This window comes from Trachemys scripta, chromosome 9 (genome assembly GCF_013100865.1).
Source record: "Trachemys scripta elegans isolate TJP31775 chromosome 9, CAS_Tse_1.0, whole genome shotgun sequence".
Lineage (NCBI taxonomy): Eukaryota > Metazoa > Chordata > Testudines > Emydidae > Trachemys > Trachemys scripta.
In genome coordinates, this window is record NC_048306.1 from 73,360,427 (window position 1) to 73,369,040 (window position 8,614).

At 44.0% G+C, this 8,614-nt stretch overlaps 1 long non-coding RNA gene across 1 annotated transcript in view; it reads right to left on the reverse strand.

The window, feature by feature from the left end:
- LOC117883087 overlaps positions 1-7,555 on the reverse strand; it is a 45,051-nt gene extending 37,496 nt beyond the window's left edge. The window contains exon 1 of the long non-coding RNA XR_004647181.1: positions 7,496-7,555. This is a non-coding gene — a long non-coding RNA (uncharacterized LOC117883087). The remainder of the gene's footprint in view (positions 1-7,495) is intronic.
- Positions 7,556-8,614: the final 1,059 nt, after the last annotated feature.

The window sequence follows — 8,614 nt, forward strand, 5'->3', positions numbered from 1 at the left end:
AACACAAACAATATGTATTCTCAAAAATGGATGGAACAAGTTGAAAAAAGTAACACTAAAGGAAATATTAACTTATATACTATTTAAGGTAGGGCCAATAGTAACAGTGATTGCCTGGGGTTATCTACTTGCATATGATTTGTTAAATTGAAGCCAGCCTAGATCTCTAATGGCCAAAAGTCTCATCAATCTGATGGCTGTTTTTTCAACGATATGACATGAGATTATGATTTTAATCTACTTTTTAGCAGATTGGCATCAAGATAGTGAAAGCCATCAACACAGTTGGCACCAATAGATATCCTTCTCGCCAATATTAGTTGAGAAACTAAACATTGACTGGACATAAAAGCTAGAGTAATTTTTCACTCTTAACATATGTCTTACTGCAGAGTTAATTTGGGCTGTAACTTGGGCTGTTTATGCCCAAATCCCTTTACCACCCTTAACAAAATCCTTTAACCTGGGACCTGGTCTACACTACAGACATAGGTCAACAGAAGCCACGTTAAGTCGATCTAATAATGTATGCATCTACACTACTGAGTCCCTTCTGCTGACCACAGTGGCCTGTGTCAAATCGACTTCTGTACTCCACGAGAGGCAAAGCGCTTGATTCAACGTCCACGGGTTGACATGGGGATAGTGTAGACTCTGGATTATATAATTCGAATGAATTGGCCTCCAGGAGGTGTCCCACAGTGCTCTGCTGTGACCACTCTGGAGAGCACTTTCAACCCCACTGCACAGCTGCCAGGTACACAAGGAAACAGACACTCCTCTGTTAAAGCCCCGTGAACTTTTCAGTTTTCATTTCCTGTTTGATCAGCATGGAGAGCTCTCCAGCACAGCTGATCATGGAGATTCAAGGTCACAAATGCGCTCCAGCTCCAGCATGGAGTACACATGGGGTGATGGATCTTATTGCTGTATGGGGAGAAGAGTCTGTACAGGCAGAGCTCCGATGCAGCAGAAGAAGCGCTGATATCTATGCCAAGATCACGCAGCAGTGCCGCCTGAAAATAAAAGAGCTTTGGCAAGTGTACCAGAAGACAAGGGAGGCAAACAGTCATTCTGGTTCTGCCCCACAGACACGCTGCTTTTACGAGGAGCTGCCTGCAATTCTTGGCGGCGACCCCTCCACTACCCCAAAACACTCTGTGGATACCTGCACTTTCTGGTTGACTGTACGGGGCCTACAAACCAGCAGTGTCTTAAGCCTACTCCTGGCAAAAGCTGTCTCCCTTATCCTCTCAGATGTTGTTCAGGATGCACCATGCCCCAGTAATATGAAAGGCATTGGGCATACTGGCACCAAATGGGTGTATAGGGCAGCACCATTTTGCACCTTTTACCATCATCCTGCAACTGCTTAGTGCAAATTAAACCTCCTTCTGCCACGTGCTCTGATATCAGCTTCTAGCACCCAGCTTCTAGATGACAATGGCAACCTGTTTCTGGATTTGTATGGTCTGCCTCATCTGTGTGTCCTGGCACTGGAGGGTTGGAGTAAGCTCCTGACGCAGATCCATGAAGGTAGCCTTCCTCATGTGGAAGTTCTGGAGCTACTGCTGGTCATCCCAGATCTGCATGATTGTGATCCCACCATGTTGCACTAATTGTCCTGTACCAGAAGCATAGGGAGAATGTGGTTTGCATAGGGGGAATCTGCAGTGACTGTAGGATGCATCATCTGTTTTTGTTTAGCCATTCAATCATCCACCCATCATGATCTCCTCACCTAGACCTGCCACTGTGAGGGCCACAAGCCACTGCTGAAATGCTCTCCACCATGTCCCATGCCCTCCATCTGTGTTCTGCTTCAATAACAGTGCAGCCAAACCAGAGACAGTTCATCAGCCTGTGCAGGATTCAGGCCTTGGTGCCAGCTAGAACAGACATAAGTGAAGAGCGTGCAGAGCTGTAAGTCTTCTGTATTGCAGGCTAAGGATGCTTCCACACAGGGCTTCAGGAAGGACAGATAAATTCTCCCTTGATACGTTGTGAAACAATTCCTAGGACAGCTCAAGTTACAGAGTGAAGGGGTAAAATCCATGTGCATTTTATATAACAACCTGGTATATGGATTGGGCCAGCTCTTTTTCAGACCCTAAGTCCAGAGTTTGGTTAAGAGACCAGAGGCCTAGCTAATAGTGATTAGCTAAGAGAAAAGCTGGGGTAAACAAGATAACATTGCCTTTGCTAAGATATGCTTGGTCAGTAGAAATGTCAGATGTTGAAGCAATAACTGAATAATTATGTTTCATCCAATGTTTCAAATTGAACAAAGGATCCCTGTTCCTATTGTATTTCTCCTGAAGAGAAAACAGTCTTCCCACAGATCCAGCCTTGAGTTTTATGAAAATTGGCACGTCAGTATAATGATATGGCATCCTTCCACCTCCCTTCCCAGGGACCAATGCCCTGCCTTAAGACATAAAAAGAAGAACAGGAGTACATGTGGCACCTTAGAGACTAACAAATTTATTAGAGCATAAGCTTTCGTGGACTACAGCCCACTTCTTCGGATGCATATAGAATGGAACATATATTGAGGAGATATATATACACACATACAGAGAGCATAAACAGGTGGGAGACACTGTCTGTACTGGGCTATCTTGATTATCACTTCAGAAGTTTTTTTTTTTCTCTTAATTGGCCTCTCAGAGTTGGTAAGACAACTCCCACGTGTTTATGCTCTCTGTATGTGTGTACATATATCTCCTCAATATATGTTCCATTCTATATGCATCCAAAGAAGTGGGCTGTAGTCCACGAAAGCTTATGCTCTAATAAATTTGTTAGTCTCTAAGGTGCCACAAGTACTCCTGTTCTTCTTTTTGTGGATACAGACTAACACGGCTGCTACTCTGAAACCTGTCATTAAGACATAAAGGAGACAATCTCTATTGCTATATGCTTTCACTGTTTCTTTGCTTTAACCCCTAGGAATGTACCTGTTGGACAATCAAAGGAGTTGGTCCATTCCTATGGACCCCAAATCAGAATTCAACATATATATTTTATACTAATAACCTTTTATCAAAGTATTAATTAAATGTTAACTTGCTAACCTCAGACCATGGGCGGAGACATTATGTAACCTTTTAACCATTGGCTACTGTGCTATCTTGTCTTGCTGCAAAACCTATCCCGGAATGTGGAACTGCCTACCCCGTCACTTTCCCCTGCCCATGGAAAATCTATATATTCCATTGTAATCAATTGATTGACAGTGTCTCTGAGCCTGATAAGGCAAGTGACACTCCGCCAGCGCTGTGTGTAATAAACCCCTATGCTTTGACCTCTACACGGTGTGGATTTATGTCCTTCACAGAGGTACTAAGAACCCTGGGATATACCCCCAGAAAGCCTAGCATCTAGTGCAAGTTACTGAAGTGCCAGTGTAGACACAGCTACATAGGTATGAGTTGAGTGCAGCTCTGCAGTGTGGATGGCTGTAGGCAGGCTTGACTATCCAGGTCCAGGTGCCCAGACCCCAGGTTAAATACAATGGTGAGTGATCTGTAAAGGTCAGGTTTGGGGCATTCTTCACTGCCATTGCCCCAACTTGGAGCTAGGGAAATGTACTGATTGTTTAAATTCTCTCTGTGGCCAGGGCCGGCTCCCGGCACCAGCGGAGGAAGCAGTTCAGGCAGCAGTCTGAGCGGGCTTTTTTTTTTTTTTTTTTTGTCCTCGGGGGTTTTGGCGGCAGTCCGCGCAGCGTTTTTTTTTTTGCTTGGGGTTGCAAAAATGGTAGAGCCAGCCCTGTCTGTGGCTTCAATTGGATAAAGTATTCATCATTTCCTGTACTAAATTATTGTGCAATGTCGCTTGTGCATTATTAAATAGTACTTGCATTCAGCCCCCAAAGTGCTGCATTTCAGTGGTGGGTGAATGGACCCCTGGATGGTCTCTAAAGCACTTTGGAATTCTTCTGCATGAAGAGCACTATATATATGTAAATTGTTAGTCATTGCTCACCATTTATCTCTTTGTATTTTACATAAGTGAATGGAACAATTAAAGTGTAAATGTTAGTATGACAAGTCATGCAGAAATAAATAAGATTGTGTAGTATTTCTAGAATGGAATATTGCGGCATAGGTTAAAAAACAGAAGATATATTACTCCTGCAATAGTTGATTTTCAAAGCTAAATAACTTCATATTTTAATTGAGAGAGGAAAAACATGCAAAAGGGACTCAGCTAATGTCTGCAAAAATATGTTCTAAAAAATAGCAGTTTACTTTGATCACAATACATTTTTATGCAGAGTTTCAGAACCCTGAATTATTAAAAAGTTACCTAGGGTTTTTTTTTTCCATGACAATGTAAGCTGATTTTTATCTCAAAAAGTCTCGTCAATGCCAAGAAGCAGATGAAGGACAAAGCTCTCTTTAAAAAAAAAAAAAAAAAAAAAAAAAAGGTAATATGGTAAGTAATATGGTATAAAGTTAATGAGAACTAACCGTAAAGTATAGTAGCACTGCCAATGGCTGTTCATTTGAGATAAAGCAAGAAATCACAATGAATGATGCATTGTAAGTGGCACTTGGAACGTAGAATATAAAACAAAATAATGTGCGAAGCAAAAAATAAATGACAAGTAATTCCATAAAGACAACAATGAACTTTTCTGTGAACCCCAAATTGAAGGTTATGAATGAAATTCAGAAAAGAAATCTTGGGCTCATGAGGATTGTGCTGAGCTATGATAAACTCTTCATTCAGTTTCATCTCTCAAGAGTGCCAAATAGAATAGAATTTAGGTACAATGTTCTCATTTAATTTGAATTTCAACACTCCTCTCTTTTGCTTAAAGCAAAAACAAAAGTAACAGAACTGCTATTAAGAGAAGCACTCTTTGCGGATGATTGTGCCCTCCTAGCACACACAGAGGGAGATCGCCAGTGCATCATAGTTCGCGTTGCTGAAGCATCAAAATTGTTTGGCCACACACTCAACCTGGAGAAAACTGTGGTGTTGCACCAATCATCTTCACCACTCCATGCCATATGCCCTGGTATATCCATTAGTGGAATACAACTAAAGCAAGTTGACAGTTTTACCTACCTCAGTAGCAACATCTCCAATGATGGATCTCTTGACAAAGAGATCACGAACAGGATAGAGAAAGCTTCTCAGGGTACGTCTATACCCAGCCGCTAGTTCGGCGGCTGGCAATCGAACTTCTGGGTTCGACTTACCGCGTCTTGTCTGGACGCGATAAGTCGAACCCGGAAGTGCTCGCCGTCGACTGCGGTACTCCAACTAGACGAGAGGAGTACCGCGGAGTCGATGGGGGAGCCTGCCTGCCGCGTGTGGACCGAGGTAAGATCGAACTAAGGTACTTCGAACTTCAGCTACGTTATTCACATAGCTGAAGTTGCGTACCTTAGTTCGATTTGGGGGGTTAGTGTAGACCAAGCCTCAGTCATTAGGAAAGCTACATAACAAAGTCCTGAAATCCAACAACATAACCCTTTCAACAAAAATAAAACTTTATAATGCTTTTGTGTTCACATCTCTCCTCTACGGCTGGGAGACTTGGACACCATACAACCATCATATCGAACAGCCAGATGTCTTCCATATGCTATTTCTGCATGCCATTATGGGGATCCACTGGCAGGACAAAATTATCAACCTGGAGGTTCTCCAGAAGTCAAATGCTAAGTGAATCGAGGCCATGCCGATCAAAGCCCAACTACACATCATTAGAATGCCTGAATATTGACTCCCCAGAAAAAATTTCTATGGAGAATTGGCACAAGGACATCGGAATCAAGGCTACCCCAAAGCGTGCTACAAGGACAGCATCAAGAACACCATACCCTTTGGTGCAATAAAACCAGATGGTCTTGAGAAGGCTGAGTTAAATACATCAGCATGGTAACACACAACACTCAGAGCTTTTCAAGCCTTTGAAGAGGACAGAAATAATAGATTGTTAGCTGCAAGGGGAAAGCGTCATTTTACTGCAGTAGCTACCAAGATGCTCACCAATGACTTTGTCTGCCTGATCTGCTCACGAGCATGCATGTCATGCTTTGGACTTCAGAGTCACTCCAGAATCCACAAAAAGAGAGAGCATGTGTCAAGGCTGAATCCCCACTCTGGCACCTCAAGTGCAGAAATGGGACCCGCAATGATTTTAAAAACTAATACTTGCCTAGGGTGACCAGATGACAGAGGTCAAATATCGGGACGCGGGGGGAGCAAAACAAAAAAACAAAAAAAAACTGCTGGAGCTAGGGTGACCAGACAGCAAGTGTGAAAAATCGGGACAGGGGGTGGAGGGTAATAGACATCTACATAAGAAAAAGCCCCAAATATCGGGACTGTCCCTATAAAATCAGGACATCTGGTCACCCTAGCTGTAGCACAGGAAAAACTGAGAACCCACCAGCAGCTCCACACCCCGCCCCGCACCAGCTTGCCTCCGCTCCGTCTCCAGCTCCCTCCTCGGGGAGGGAGGGGGGCAACACGCAGAGCCCTCCCCCCACTAGAGGGACCTGTCAGGGGGCCAGGCGAGTCCCAGGCAGTGCTAGCCTTACCTGGTGCGGCTCCTAGGGAGCATCCAGCAAGCAGGTCCTGTCCCTCTGGCTCCTAAGGTCGCTTGGGTCGGGGGGGCGGGGACAGGGGCAGGGGGCTCGCTGCTGGTGCCTACAAGCCCCCCCGCCCCTGCAGCACACAGTGGAGACCTCCTCGCTGTCTCTGTGCATGCCTGGGGAGTGGGGTTGCAGCACTCTGCAGGCTCCTGCTGGCCGGCGGGCAGGCAGGCACTGGGAGTTCAGCTGAGCTGCCTCAGGGCCCAGGAAGAAGAGGTGAGTGGCGCCGGCAGTGCCGGCTTGCGTCCTCCACCAGACGGTCCTCTGATATCGGGACAAAGTGTGTCCCGACCAATGTAAGGTCCCCTAAAATCGGGACGTCTGGTCACCCTATACTTGCCACTCCAGGCTTGTATTAAACTCCCAAGGTTACAGCTTTTCTCTGACCTTGGCTTGGTAAATGCTGCTACCACCCAAATGCAAAAAAAACCCAACCCTTTTGACCCAGGAAGGAGCACTTGGGAATTCCTCCCTGTGGGGTACCCTCAAGCCCTTTCACACCCGCTCTGGGGAAGAGCTGAGAAAGAAAACAAAGGAAATTAGCTGTTGCCACCAGCTAATCCAACAGCATATGCACAAACCTCTTAGGAAACCAAAAATCCAATCCTGGTCTTAAAAAAGGTAAATTTTATTAACAACAAAAAGAAAGAAAATACATTTGGAACTTAGGCTTTGGATTTTAAAAGAGCAATTCCAAAAATTAAGCACCCAAAATAGCTTTCTTGGGGGTTCAGCTTAAAGGTTACAAGCAAACAAAATCATCTGGGGTTAGCACAGAAGAGATCCACATGTCAAAATAAAATAATAAACCTGATTGTTTGTCTAAACATTCTTTATCCAAATAATTTCTTCTAGGTATGGAAGATGAATTTTCATACCTGGTTCAAGCCTTATATAGCATTGCTGCTTCGTGTCTTTGCAGCCCAGAGAGAGCAACCACCAACAAAGAGAGAGTTTTTTTTCCATTTTAAAAAGTTCTAGCCTTCCCATTGGCTCTTTTGGTCAGGTGCCCACTTTTTTTTCTTCATCTGGGGGACTTTTTAACCCTTTACAGGTAAAGCAAGTAAAGAACAGCTACGGAGAGGGATTTTACAGCTGACTAGCTGGCTGGGTGTCCATCAAAGGGAGCTCCTCCCCCCCTTATGCATCACAGCATGAAAATGTCATCATAGAACCGATGGACTACACACACTCCTCCCTATATTGATGCAATATTATCAAAGCTAGTGGAGTTTCAACATGGAACAGACTTTAAGAAAAAATTCAGCTAGTAGGTAACATGTCAGTGAAGTCAAAAGAATGATTGTAACTTCAGTGAGTTTGAATGAAGTCAGACTTGTGGGTGAACCTAAGGCTGAAAGATGTGTGATGACCCCAAGTAGTGTGATCCAAAACGTGGTGATGTGTGGGAGGGCAAAAGGAAACAAAGGACTATGTTCTGCTCTTGGATATTCACACAGCCCTTACTAATGAAATGGGATTTGTACACGTGTGCATCTGAGGGCAGAATGTGACCAAAGGGATTACTATGTTGTAATTCAGATTCACCATATTCCACTTCTTATAGTCCTTCTTCAGATTTATTCCGTACGCATATTATGAATAATGATGTCAAGTATCAGGGGGTAGCTGTGTTAGTCTGTATCTACAAAAACAACAAGGAGTCTGGTGGCACCTTAAAGACTAACAGATTTATTTGGGCATAAGCTTTCGTGAGTAAAAACCTCACTTCTTCGGATGCATAGAGTGAAAGTTACAGATGCAGGCATTATATACTGACACATGGAGAGCAGGGAGTTACTTCACAAGTGGAGAACCAGTGTTGACAGGGCCAATTCAATCAGGGTAGATGTAGTCCACTCCCAATAATAGATGAGGAGGTGTCAATTCCAGGAGAGGAAAAGCTGCTTCTGTAGTGAGCCAGCCACTCCCTATTCAAGCCCAGATTAATGGTGTTGAATTTGCAAATGAATTTTAGTTCTGCTGTTTCTCTTTGA